A 14,128-nucleotide genomic window follows, 5' to 3' on the forward strand; every position below is an offset into this window, starting at 1 on the left:
GCTAAGATTTCATAGATGATCCAATTGTAGAGTTGGAAGGGACCACAAGGGACATCTGGACCGCTTTGGTTAGAGCGTGGTGCTGATGATGCCAAGGTTGCAGCTTTGATCCCCGTCTGGGGCATTGCTGCACATTCCTGCCTTCCAGGGGGTTGGACTAGATGATGTCTAGGGTCCCTTCCAACTCTACAGTTCTGTGATTCTACGATTCTCCTTCCAAGCCTTAATTGCAACAATTCCTCCGAGATTCTCACGGGCCGCCGCAGAGCCAAGCGCTCCCGATTCTCTGTTTGCGATCTGCGTCCGAAATGTTGTTTGTTATTTCTTCCTTTTATTGCATTGCGAAAACGTTTGCCGGCGTCCGAAAGCCAGCTTGCAATTATCATTGCGTTTAATATACGACAGGAGGGGCTGAGAGAGAGAAAAAGTCTCTGCCTTCGTTTTGTTTTTCAAAGGGATGGCGATTCTAGGATTCTATAAAAGCAGGTCTCGTTTTTTGCGTTGCTGTAACTCGCTCCTTGATCTTATCATGAAGCATAGCTATGAGATAGAGCAAACTTTTTCAGCAGGGGGCCAGTCCACTGTCTCTCAGAACTTATGGGGGGCCACACTATCTTTCTGGGGGGGGGGAATGAACGAATTCCTATGCCCCCCAAATAACCCAGAGATGCACTTTAAATAAAAGCACACATTCTGTTCATGTCAAAACACCAGGCAGGCCGCACAAATAACCCAGAGATGCAGTTTAAATAAAAGGACATTTTCTACTCATGTAAAAACACGCTGATTCCCAGACCATCCGTGGGTTGGATTTAGAAGCTGATTGGGCCAGATCCGGCCTCCAGACCTTAGTTTACCTACCCATGAGATAAGGCAAAAGTAAAGGGACTCCTGACCATTAGGTCCGTTTGTGCCCGACTCTGAGGTTGCAGCGCTCATCTTGCTTTATTGGCCGAGGGAGCCGGCGTTCAGCTTCCGGGTCATGTGGTCAGCAGGACTAAGCCACTTCTGGCGAACCAGAGCAGCGCACGGAAACGCCGTTTACCTTCCTGCCGGAGCGGTACCTATTGATCTACTTGCACTTTGACGTGTTTTCGAACTGCTAGGTGGGCAGGAGCAGGGACCGAGCAACGGGAGCTCACCCCGTCATTGCGGGGATTCGAACCGCTGACCTTTTGATCGGCAAGTCCTAGGCTCTGTGGTTTAACCTACAGCGCCACCCGCATCCCACCCATGAGATAGAGGGACTGAAATTGGCCGCCACGGCCATTATTTCCAATGGATTTACTCTGAGTAGGATTTAGTTGGAGGCAACCACCGCTGTCTTCCATAGTTAGAGGTTTCCTGAGATGTAGATTCTGGTTCCGACGGCTTCCTATTCCACCCTTTTGTCGCCAGCGAAGTTTCCTTCTCCTTGGAAACGTTGTCCGTCTGCCCCGGGTAGGATTAAGCTGTGGCTATTCTTACACAGCATCTGAAATCCCTCAGAGCTCTTTATCCCCGTTCGCAAAGAGAGAGAGAGAGCGCCTCGGGGACTTAAAGTGCAAAGCGGATTGTGTGGCAAAAATAGATTGGGGGGGCGGAGGAAAAGCCTTGTCATGCACTTCCGAGGGCACCTCTGGCTCTGGCGTGCGACAGCATTGCACAGGCGACGCACGGCCTTGTTCACGAGACAAGCAGGGCTGCGTTTATTTTTAAAACGGGAAAGTCAAAAGAGCAGCGGCTGTGTATCTGCTTTGCTGCTTGGGCAGCAGGGTTAGAAAATAAATCCCCATCTTCCCCCCCCCCTCTCTTTTAAAGAGAAATCCGCTTTGAATGCTTTTGGTTCCTCTTTAGATGTGCAAATGGGTTTGCATTTCCGTCCCCTCCAACATTTCTCTGATGAAAACGGAGATGTCCTATTCGAAAATAGGGACTTCCTATTCCACCCCCTCCGTTCTAAGGGAAAGTGGGGCATTCTGGGATCAAGCCAGAAACCGGGGCGGCTTCTTTTAAGTCCGGGACTGTCCCTGGAAAATAGAGACTCTTGGAGGGTCTGAATGTCCTTCTTTTATAGGTCAAAAGCAGTACAGTGGTACCTCAGGTTAAGTACTTAATTCGTTCCGGAGGTCCGTTCTTAACCTGAAACTGTTCTTAACCTGAAGTACCACTTTAGCTAATGGGGCCTCCCGCTGCCGCCGTGCCTCTGGAACCCGATTTCTGTTCTCATCGTGAAGCAAAGCTCTTAATCTGAAGCACTATTTCTGGATAAAAAAATTCCTTCCAGTAGCACCTTAAAGACCAACTAAGTTAGTTCTTGGTATGAGCTTTCGTGTGCATGCACACTTCTTCAGATACACTGGAACAGAAGTTGCCAGACCCTTCTATATAGTGAGAAGGTGGGGAGGGGTATTACTCAGAAGGGTGGTGGGAATGGGAGATTGGCAGAAAGCTGAGATGAGCCTGTTGACGACTCTTAACGACTGCAATAGGTCTTACAGGAAAAGGCAAGGGGTGAGAAGGTGAAAAATGGCTTAGTCATTTCACACTATATAGAAGGATCTGGCAACTTCTGTTTCAGTGTATCTGAAGAAGTGTGCATGCACACGAAAGCTCATACCAAGAACTAACTTAGTTGGTCTTTAAGGTGCTACTGGAAGGATTTTTTTTATTTTGATTATGGCAGACCAACACGGCTACCTATCTGTAACTGGCACTATTTCTGGGTTAGCGGAGTCTGTAACCTGAAGCGTATGTAACCTGAAGCGTATGTAACCTAAGGTACCACTGTACTTTGAATTGGGCCTGGAAGCTAATCGCTAGTCAGTGGAGTGCTCTCTGCCTGGTTCCCGGTAACCACACTTCTCACAGGGAGGGAGCCGCCAGAAGGCCCTCGGAGCTGGACCTCCATGTCTGGGCTGGATGATGGAGGTGGAGACGCTCCTTCAGGTACAGTGGTACCTTGGTTTACGAACTTAATCCGTTCCAGAAATCCGTTCTTAAACCAAAGCGTTCTTAAACCAAGGCGTGCTTTCCCATAGCAGCGGGGGACTCAGTTTACAAATGGAACACACTCAACAGGGAGCGAAACATGTTCTTATTCCAAGGCAAAGCTCACAAACCAAAACACCTGCTTCTAGGTTTGCAGCATTCTTAATCTTAAGTTTTTCATAAACTAAGCTGTTCTTAAACAACAACAACAACAATAATAATTTATTATTTATACCCTGCTCATCTGGCTGGGTCCCCCCAGCCACTCTGGGTGGCTTCCAACAGAACACTAAAATACAATAACCTATTAAACATTAAAATTTGCCTAAACAGGGCTGCCTACAGATGTCTTCTAAAAGTCAGGTAGTTACTTTTCTCTTTGACATCTTGTGGGAGGGCGTTCCACAGGGCGGGTGCCACTACTGAGAAGGCCCTCTGCCTGGTCCCCTGTAACTTGGCTTCTCGCAGTGAGGGAACTGCCAGAAGGCCCTCAGAGCTGGACCTCAGCGTCCGGGCAGAACGATGGAGGTGGAGACGCTCCTTCAGGTATACTGGACCGAGGCCGTTTAGGTATTTAAAGGTCAGCACCAACACTTTGAATTGTGCTCGGAAACGTCCTGGGAGCCAATGTAGGTCTTTCAAGACCGGTGTTATATGGTCTCGGCAGCTGCTCCCAGTCACCAGTCTAGCTGCCGCATTCTGGATTAGTTGTAGTTTCTGGGTCACCTTCAAAGGTAGCCCCGCGTGGAGCGCATTGCAGTAGTCCAAGCGGGAGATAACCAGAGCATGCACCACTCTGGCAAGACAGTCTGTGGGCAGGGAGGATCTCATCCTGTGTACCAGATGAAGCTGATAAACAGCTGCCACTGTATATTCCAACATTTCCCCGATGAAAATAGGAACGTCCTAAGGAAAAGCTGGAGATTCCGGGATCAAATCAGAAACCAGATGTCTTCTGTAAATCCGGGACTGTCTCTGGAAAATAGGGACACTTGGAAGGTCTGTCACTGGCAGCCATTGCAGTAGGGTCAGGATGCTTGCAATATGCTCAAACTGTCTTGTCACAGTGAGCAACTTGGCTGCCGAATTCTGAAGTTTCTGAACCGACTTCAGAGGCAGCCCTATGTAACGGTTTGCACTAATCTAACCTCGAGGTTACTAGAGTTTGGGTACAATTGGGCAATAAAGCTCTTTGCCAAGTGTGCAAGGGTCCTTCGGCCAGCTTGCTGTTTTTGGCACTCCAGAGATATGCAAACATCTTGTGTTCTCTCACAGAAGGAGCGTCTCCACCCCCACTGAGGTCCAGCTCTGAGGGCTTTCTGGCAGTTCCCTCGCTGCGAGAGGCGAGGTGACAGGGAACCAGGCAGAGGGCCTTCTCGGTGGTGGCTCCCTCCCTGTCCAACACTCTCCCATCAGATGTCAAGGAAATAAACCACTATCTGACTTTTAGAAGACATCTGAAGGCAGCCCTGCTTAGGGAATTTTTTAATGTTTGATGTTCTGCCGTGCTTTTGATATTCTGTTGGGAGCCGCCCAGAGTGGCTGGGGAGACCCAGCCAGATGGGCGGGGTATAAATAATAAATTATTATTATTATCAAAAGGCTAGTGAGAATGGGGATGGGGTGGGGACGGAAGGAGAAAGAAATAGGTAAAGGTAAAGGGACCCCTGATCGTTAGGTCCAGTCATGGCTGACTCTGGGGTTGCGGCGCTCATCTCACTTTACTGGCCAAGGGAGCCGGCGTACAGCTTCCAGGTCATGTGGCCAGCAGGACAAAACCGCTTCTGGCGAACCAGAGCAGCGTATGGAAACGCTGTTTACCTTCCCGCCGGAGTGGTACCTATTTATCTACTTGCACTTTGAGGTGCTTTCGAACTGCTAGGTTGGCAGGAGCAGGGACCGAGCAACGGGAGCTCACCCCGTCACGGGGATTCGAACTGCCAACCTCCTCTTCGGCAAGTCCTAGGCTCTGTGGTTTAACCCACAGCGCCACTCGTGTCCCTGGGGGTGATCAAAAGCAGGGTGTCCGAAAGGGGGAGCTAAAGCTGGCGCAGCGATAAAACCGCCCGCACATCTGCAAAGCTAAGCAGGGTCTGATACGGTTTCAGATAGGATGGGGGCGGGGAGCTGTGTGTTGAGATTCTTGCATTGCAGGGGGTTGGACTAGATGACCCCCAGGGGTCCCTTGCAACTCTGCCGTGCTGTGATCCTGCAAAAAGAGAGAGGGAGGGATGTAACGCGAGAGAAAGGGCGGCAAAAGGAGAGGAGGAAATGAAAGGGAGAGGTGGATAGAAATTTGCGCCACCCAGCTCTGGCATATGAACACAGAGGGAACTTGGCCCTTGAAAGAGAACGTTTTTGTGGAGCCTGAGATGGGAGCTTATGTCCCTAGGGCACACCTGTGGACCTGGAACAGGTCTCCGCAAAAATGCTCCTTTGGGTACCACCTTGTCCTCATTATGGAATCTCTCGCCTGCAGGCTCCAGGTGTGCAGCAGCACACTTAAGATGATCCCAGAGTACACTGATTCTGACAAACGACTTATTAGAAGAAAACACATGAACATGCATGTTTGGCTGGCGGCACTGTTTGCAGCCGAGCAGAACGAGGGGATTTATTTTCCCGACTGCAGCATTCGTTCGGAGGTGATCAAGCTGCAAGGATGCTCTACCGCTGCCGTGTTATGCAGACAGTTGTTGCTGTTAAGTCGTTTAGTCGTGTCCGCCTCTTCGTGACCCCCTGGACCAGAGCACGCCAGGCCCTCCTGTCTTCCACTGCCTCCCGCAGTTGGGTCAAACTCATGGTGGTAGCTTCGAGAACACTGTCCCACCATCTCGTCCTCTGTCGTCCCCTTCTCCCTGTGCCCTCCATCTTTCCCAACATCAGGGTCTTTTCCAGGGAGTCTTCTCTTCTCATGAGGTGGCCAAAGTCTTGGAGCCTCAGCTTCAGGATCTGTCCTTCCAGTGAGCACTCAGGGCTGATTTCCTTTCAGAATGGATAGGATTCTAACCTTTCCCAAGGGATGTGGGTGGTGCTGTGGGTTAAACCACAGAGCCTAGGACTTGCCGATCAGAAGGTCAGCGGTTTGAATCCCCGTGACGGGGTGAGCTCCCGTTGCTTGGTCCCTGCTCCTGCCAACCTAGCAGTTTGAAAGCACACTGGTGCATGTAGATAAATAGGTACCGCTCCGGCAGGAGGGTAAACGGCGTTTCCGTGCGCTGCTCTGGTTCACCAGAAGCGGCTTAGTCCTGCTGGCCACATGACCCGGAAGCTGTACGCCAGCTCCCTTGGCCAATAAAGTGAGATGAGCGCCGCAACCCCAGAGTCGGCCACGACTGGACTTAATGGTCAGGGGTCCCTTTACATTTACAGGGAAGATTCCTGAAATTACCATTCGGAGAGAGAAGGATAGACTCAGTCGTTCCTGTTCTCCTGCACTGACCCTGGTATCAGACAGTTCATTAATGCTTTGGTTGTTCGCTGGGACTCAGACAAATGTAAATTATCATAGAATCATAGAGTTGGAAGGGACCCCAGCGGTCATCTAGTCCAGCCCCATTCAATGTAGGAATCTCAACTAAAGCATCCATGACAAATGGCAGTCCAGCCTCTGCTTAAAAACCTCCCAGGAAGGAGAGCCTACTATCTTCCAAGGGAAACCGTTCCACTGCCAAACAGCTCTTACTGTCAGAAAGTTCTTCCTGATGTTTCATCGGAATCTCCTTCCTTGCAACTTGAAGCCATGGGTTCGAGTCATACCCTTCAGAGCAGGAGAAGACAAACTTCTTTATGTTCCCTCTTCCATGTGACAGCCGTCGAGATATTTGAAGATGGCTATCATATCATCTAGGCTCAGTGCCGGGGGCCCTTTTGATTCCATCTAAATTCGTTAATCTGTTGGTTGTTAGCAGGGAGTGGCGATCAGATGAGCATACCGTATTTTTCGCTCTATAAGACGCACCAGACCACAAGACGCACCTAGTTTTTGGAGGAGGAAAACAAGAAAAAGGAATACTCTGAATCTCAGAAGCCAGAACAGCAAGAGGGATCGCTGCGCAGTGAAAGCAGCAACCCCTCTTGCTGTTCCGGCTTCTGGGATAGCTGCGCAGCCTGCATTCGCTCCATAAGACGCACACGTATTTCCCCTTACTTTTTAGGAGGGAAAAAGTGAGGCTTCTAGAGCAAAAAATATGGTAAATTCGTTAATCTGTTGGTTGTTAGCAGGGAGTGGCGATCAGATGGACATAGGTCATCCTTTGTTGTGGTAACCCAGGATGGAGATAGCAGCCCGGTGTCTGAACCATGCATAGAATCATAGAATCATAGAGTTGGAAGAGACCACAAGGGCCATCGAGTCCAACCCCCTGCCAAGCAGGAAACACCGTCAGAGCACTCCTGACATATGGTTGTCAAGCCTCTGCTTAAAGACCTCCAAAGGAGGAGACTCCACCACACTCTTTGGCAGCAAATTCCACTGTCAAACAGCTCTTACTGTCAGGAAGTTCTTCCTAATGTTTAGGTGGAATCTTCTTTCTTGTAGTTTGGATCCATTGCTCCGTGTCCGCTTCTCTGAAGCAGCAGAAAACAACCTTTCTCCCTCCTCTATGTGACATCCTTTTATATATTTGAACATGGCTATCATATCACCCCTTAACCTCCTCTTCTCCAGGCTAAGCATGCCCAGCTCCCTTAGCCGTTCCTCATAAGGCATCGTTTCCAGGCCTTTGACCATTTTGGTTGCCCTCCTCTGGACACGTTCCAGTTTGTCAGTGTCCTTCTTTGACATTAAGTGTGCAGATTTTGCAAAGCGGTTTTATGGCGTCAGACCCCGCCTATGTTGCCAAAAGAGTCTTGAGAATTTGAGAGCTTGAGATCTGCGGGTTATTGGTGGTTGATGCTCATCTCAAGAAAAAAATCACCTGCAGATTTTTGGACAGTGTATGGGACAGGATGCTCAACTGAGACCTTCCATGCGCCTGATCTAGCAGAGCTATTGTCTTACAGTCTAATGAATGATAGCAAAACAGGAGGTCTTGTCTGCGGGCATCTGAGACCAATGGCTGTGCCATTGTGGGAACTGGATGCCGGGCAAAATGGGACCACTGGCCGTCTCCGAGACGCTTCTGAAGTTCTTGCGAGTCACAGTGGGAGAGGAGCTCTTGCCCTCCTGCCTATGGGGTTTTTTTCCTGGAGAGACCAGAAAAAAACAGGATCCAGGACGTTTGATGCAGGAGACAGAGCCGCAGGAATCTCCTGAAGTTCCCACCGTCCTGCCAAGAGGACTCGGATGAAACGCTTCTTCTCGTTCCACCCAGCATGCCGGGCGACCTCTGCAGAAAGCTGGCAGGTTATCAGAGGAGCATCACGATCTGTATCCCTGCCTCCTGGAAGAAGCAAAGGAAGATGCAAATCTTTCTGGACAACCCAAGGCATGTTTTGGAGTCCCGGGAGGAATGCGCTAACGTTCTTTGCAGGCAGGGGATGGTGCCACAGGAGGAAGGGATGTCAGAGGGGCAAACAGACCCTGCCTGAGAAGTAGAAATAGTCTCTCCCTGCCTCTTACAGTAAAAGGTAAAGGTACCCCTGACCACTGGGTGGCGCTGTGGGTTAAACCGCAGAGCCTAGGACTTGCCGATCAGAAGGTCGGCGGTTCGAATCCCTGTGACGGGGTGAGCTCCCGTTGCTCGGTCCCTGCTCCTGCCCACCTAGCAGTTCGAAAGCACGTCAAAGTGCAAATAGATAAATAGATACTGCTCTGGCGGGAAGGTAAACGGCGTTTCCGTGCGCTGCTCTGGTTCGCCAGAAGAGGCTTAGTCCTGCTGGCCACATGACCCGGAAGCTGTAAGCCGGCTCCCGTGGTCAATAAAGCGAGATGAGCACCGCAACCCCAGAGTTGTTCATGACTGGACCTAATGGTCAGGGGTCCCTTTACGTTTACCTTTACTATTATTATTATTCTTTGCCAAGGGTGCAAAGGACTCTGGTCATTGCGGGGATTCAAACCGCCGACCTTCGGATCGGCAAGTCCTAGGCTCTGTGGTTTAACCCACAGCGCCACCCACGTCCCTAATAATAATAATAATAATAATAATAATAATAGTTTATTTATACCCCACCTATCTGGGTGGGTTTCCCCAGTCACTCTGGGTAGCTCTCAACAGAATACAGTGGTACCTCGGGTTACATACGCTTCAGGTTACATACGCTTCAGGTTACAGACTCCGCTAACCCAGAAATAGTGCTTCAGGTTAAGAACTTTGCTTCAGGATGAGAACAGAAATCATGCTTCAGCAGCGCAGTGGCAGCGGGAGGCCCCATTAGTTAAAGTGGTGCTTCAGGTTAAGAACAGTTTCAGGTTAAGAACGGACCTCCGGAATGAATTAAGTACTTAACCCGAGGTACCACTGTATTAAAAACAATGATGATGATGATGAAATAGGATAGCCTTCCTCAACCTCGGCCCTCCAGATGTTTTGAGACTACAATTCCCACCATCCCTGACCACTGGTCCTGTTAGCTAGGGATCATGGGAGTTGTAGTCCAAAAACGCCTGGAGGGCCGAGGTTCAGGAAGCCTGGAACAGGACCCCAGAGAAATGCAAGAGGGGTGCCGAATAAGTCGGCAGATTTCGGGAATAACTCTTCTGTGCCCCCGAAACAGCTGCTGCTAGCCAGTGCTGTGCTCACTAGGCCACATGGGCAAAAGCTAGGGGTTGATTTGAGCTTCCTTCCTGCAAAAGCAGCCCCGGTTTGCACGTGGGCTGCCGGGGAGGAAACATCTGCAGGGTGCGAGTGCGAGTTTCGGAACACCGCGCTCTCCCCTCCTTGAGCAACCTTTGAGGTGAGGGCCTGGCAGCTGCAAAGATCTGTGGCCTTGCACCAAATTAAAAAGAGAGAGAATGCAAACCGTGGGTGGAGGCAGCCGAGTTAATCTGATAAAAAGGGATCCTTAAAGGGAAACATCAGCTTAATCTCATTTGTTGCTTTTCCTGCCCTGAGCAGAGGCTGGAAGCTGCAACGGCGTCGTCAGAGGGAGCCGCTTTGGACCTCAAAAAGCGGCTTTTGTGCAAGGTCAGAGCTTGGGGGTGGTTTCTGCGGGGGTGGGGGCTCGGCTTGCTTCGTTTCGAACAGGACCGCCCTGCCTGAGGGCCAGGGGGCCAGGCGTGCGGCCCTTGCGAAGGTAGCTCATCGAGTGCTTCACCTGTGTGGAGGGTGTCCTTCGATTGCAATGGCGGTCTTGGCTTACCTGGGTGAAAGATGGAGAAATTTGAGCAGCAGGTGTGTGCGTTTGTTTGTGTGTGTGAGAGAGGGAGAGAGAGAGAGAGAGAGAAGGAGAATGTATACGCCAGCTGAGTTGGTGCGGCCCCCAGAAAGTCGCCCAAAACAGAATGCGGCCCTCGACACCCCATTCCTGATATTATTATTATTATTATTATTACTGCTACTGCTACTACTATATGGGACGCGGGTGGCGCTGTGGGTTAAACCACAGAGCCTAGGCCTTGCCGATCAGAAGGTTGTAGGTTCGAATCCCCGCGACAGGGTGAGCTCCCTTTGCTCAGTCCTTGCTCCTGCCAACCTAGCAGTTCGAAAGCACACCAGTGCAAGTAGATAAATAGGTACCGCTCCGGCGGGAAGGTAAACGGCATTTCCGTGCGCTGCTCTGGTTCGCCAGAAGCGGCTTAGTCCTGCTGGCCACATGACCCGGAAGTTGTACACTGGCTCCCTCGGCCAGTAAAGCGAGATGAGCGCCGCAACCCCAGAGTCGGCCACGACTGGACCTAATGGTCAGGGGTCCCTTTACCTTTACTGCTACTATTTCAAATCTTATTTATTGGTCTTTTCACAAAAAGAGAGGAAAACTTCACAAATGTTAACATAAATAAATTACTTTATCCATTGGTTTCCCAACCTCTCCTCCTTTCCATACTTACCCTTCTCATATATATTTTAAGCTATTTATCTTAACAACTAACTCCGTTGCTCATATTTCAAGTCCTGTTCATATTTTCGCATCCCTATAGTAGTTCTTTAAATACTCAGTGACAGGTCTCCAGTCCTCAATTATTATTTTGGGGGGCATTTTGGTCTCTAATGTTTGCTGTTAATCTTGCCAGTTCCGTTTACTGCATTGTTCTCAAAAGCCATTTTTATTTTGTTTTAAACCTCTCCCTTTTTTCATATTTGGGCATATTGTGTGTGTGTGAACCAACTCTTTTGTTACATCATTATCTAGAATATTATTATTATTATTATTACCTTGCAGGGAGTCTCAGTTTTGATCCGTTTACTTGCGGGTAAAATGTAGCTCTCTCTGTGCACGTGGTCCCAGCGGACTCGTAGGCAGCGTTGTTCAGTGATTAGAATAAGCAGGCTTTTGAAAGGTCCTGCCCGCCATCTTGATTCAAAATGGCGCCCGAGGGTTGGCTGCTCACCCTCGGAGGCCGTTGTGCCAATCTTGATATCATTACCCAAAATGCACCGCAAGCAAATAACTTTCTAAAATATAGAGTTAGGTACACATGTAGGTTTCGCTCCTTTGTTTTTAATTACCAGTTTTTACTTGCTTTTTTGTTGTTGTTTAGTCGTGTCCGCCTCTTCGTGACCCCATGGACCAGAGCATGCCAGGCACTCCTGTCTTCCACTGCCTCCCGCAGTTTGGTCAAACTCATGCTGGTAGCTTCGAGAACACTGTCCCACCATCTCGTCCTCCGTCGTCCCCTTCTCCTTGCGCCCTCCATCTTGCCTTCTCTGAGTCAGGACCTCCTGGTGTGACCCAATATCGTCCTCAAGGATGGGGACAATGAAGTCTCATCAGAATGGAGCCTTGGCAATGGGTTGTTGTTGTTGTTTAGTCATTTAGTCGTGTCCGCCTCTTCGTGACCCCCTGGACCAGAGCACGCCAGGCACTCCTGTCTTCCACTGCCTCCCGCAGTTTGGTCAAACTCATGCTGGTAGCTTCGAGAACACTGTCCCACCATCTCGTCCTCCGTCGTCCCCTTCTCCTTGCGCCCTCCATCTTTCCCAACATCAGGGTCTTTTCCAGGGAATCTTCTCTTCTCATGAGGTGGCCAAAGTATTGGAGCCTCAGCTTCAGGATCTGTCCTTCCAGTGAGCACTCGAGGCTGATTTCCTTCCGAATGGAGAGGTTTGATCTTCTTGCAGTCCATGGGACTCTCAAGAGTCTCCTCCAGCACCAGAATTCAAAAGCACCAATTCTTCGGTGATCAGCCTTCTTTATGGTCCAGCTCTCACTTCAATACATCACTACTGGGAAAACCATAGCTTTTACTATACGGACCTTAAAATCATAGAAAAGCCCAAAAACATTTTGGGGGGCGGGGGAAAGAGATGTTCCTCAAAAAAAAAACCAAAAAAAAAAACCTCAACAACTTTGACAACAACAAAAACATGACAGCAACTTTGTCCAGGTTTTCACTAAAGGTGAGAAAAAAAATTGGCTTGCTTTAAGCGAAGATGCACACCAGGAACTTCCGTGATTCATAGCTCAGTCTTGCAGTGAGTAGCCTTTGCCGAGAAGTGGAAGCAGATTATAGGAAATATTTGACACATGCCGGAATAAAAACAAGCCTAAAGCTGGCCGGAGTCTACATGTAGTTAGCTGCAAGTTGCACCCTTTCCCTAGCTAATCGCTTAAGCTTTTGCGAAAGCGTGGAATGTGCAGAAACATTCTAACTACTCAGTGGGGAGTGCTGTTGATAGAGAATTGTTGTTGTTGATTTATCGATTAAGAAATTTAGGTGCTTCCCTTTGGCACCGTAAACAATATAGTGTGTGTGTGTGTGTGTTGTTGAAACCATATAGTGTGTGTGTGTGTGTGTGTGTGTGTGTGTGTGTGTATTGTTGAAACCATATTGTGTGTGTGTGTGTTGTTGAAACCATATAGTGTGTCTGTGTGTGTGTGTGTGTGTGTGTGTATTGTTGAAACCATATAGTGTGTGTGTGTGTTTGTATTGTTGAAACCATATACAGTAGTGCCTCACAAGACGAAATTAATTCGTTCCGCGAGTTTTTTCGTCTAGCGAATTTTTCGTCTTGCGAAGCACGGTGTCGGGAAAGTTTTGGAAAAGCTTCAAAAATCACCAAAAACCTCAAAAAAGGCTACCACACCGCGTTCTATGAGTTGCTCCTGGAAGTTAAGTCGCAACTGTATTAACGGTGTTAAGAAAAAGGAAAGAAACTTGCAAAAAACGCAAGACGTTTTCGTCTTGCGAAGCAAGCCCATAGGGAAATTCGTCTTGCGAAGCAGCTCAAAAACCCCAAAACCCTTTCGTCTAGCGGGTTTTTCATCTTGCGAGGCATTCGTCTTGCGGGGCACCACTGTAGTGTGTGTGGATAGGATTCTAACCTTTCCCAAGGGATGCGGGTGGCGCTGTGGGTTAAACCACAGAGCCTAGGACTTGCCGATCAGAAGGTCGGCGGTTCGAATCCCCGCGACGGGGTGAGCTCCCATTGCTCGGTCCCTGCTCCTGCCAACCTAGCAGTTCGAAAGCACCTCAAAGTGCAAGTAGATAAATAGGCACCGCTCCAGCGGGAAGGTAAACGGCGTTTCCGTGCGCTGCTCTGGTTTGCCAGAAGAGGCTTAGTCATGCTGGCCACATGTCCCAGAAGCTGTACGCCGGCTCCCTTGGCCAATAAAGCGAGATGAGCGCCGCAACCCCAGAGTCGGCCGCGACTGGACCTAATGGTCAGGGGTCCCTTTACCTTTACCTAACCTTTCCCAGGATTCTAACTGAATATTATATCCAAAATCTTTTGCCCACCAATGATTCTAAGGCAACCTTCTACAGAAGCACTTTTTGTTCCTGGCCCCACCCTGGGCATGGGAGAGGTCTCCGATCTAAATGAACACAGCTGGGAAGAAGGAGATGGATTTTGGGGCTGAATTTCTCTCCTGACTCTCTGTCCTTTTGGTTCTCTCCTTTGCAAAGCTCCCCTCCTTCCCAGACAGCGAGTGCGGGCAGCCTTTGCCTCCCGCAGGCCCTGCGGACGAGGCTAGAATTTATAGTGGCGAGGGAGCAAAGAGGGAAGCTGGCTGGCTGGCTGCCCCACGACTCGCTCTCCTTTTCTCGGTGACAAAGGAAAGCTGAAGGGAAGGGGGGGGCAGGCCTGCATCTTTGCTGCAAACAGTTTCTAGC

General features: G+C 49.6%; 1 protein-coding gene and 1 long non-coding RNA gene across 5 annotated transcripts in view; one reads left to right on the plus strand and one right to left on the minus strand.

Moving 5' to 3' along the window:
- The window catches only part of CERS4 (ceramide synthase 4), an 88,289-nt gene that overhangs the window by 40,003 nt on the left and 34,158 nt on the right, over positions 1-14,128 (plus strand). Inside the window, exon 1 of one of the 4 annotated variants that reach the window (XM_082206560.1) lies at positions 9,883-10,040. The exons of the other annotated variants lie outside the window; for them this stretch is intronic. The gene's annotated coding sequence lies outside the window, so the exon portion shown is untranslated. Of the gene's footprint in view, positions 1-9,882; positions 10,041-14,128 lie in introns of those variants that run through there. 4 annotated transcript variants of the gene reach the window in all.
- Positions 1-14,128, minus strand: part of LOC309523104 — a 101,441-nt gene that overhangs the window by 11,020 nt on the left and 76,293 nt on the right. The gene's annotated exons all lie outside the window — the stretch shown is intronic.

This window comes from Podarcis vaucheri (assembly GCF_965113315.1).
Source record: "Podarcis vaucheri genome assembly, chromosome: 18".
NCBI lineage: Eukaryota > Metazoa > Chordata > Lepidosauria > Squamata > Lacertidae > Podarcis > Podarcis vaucheri.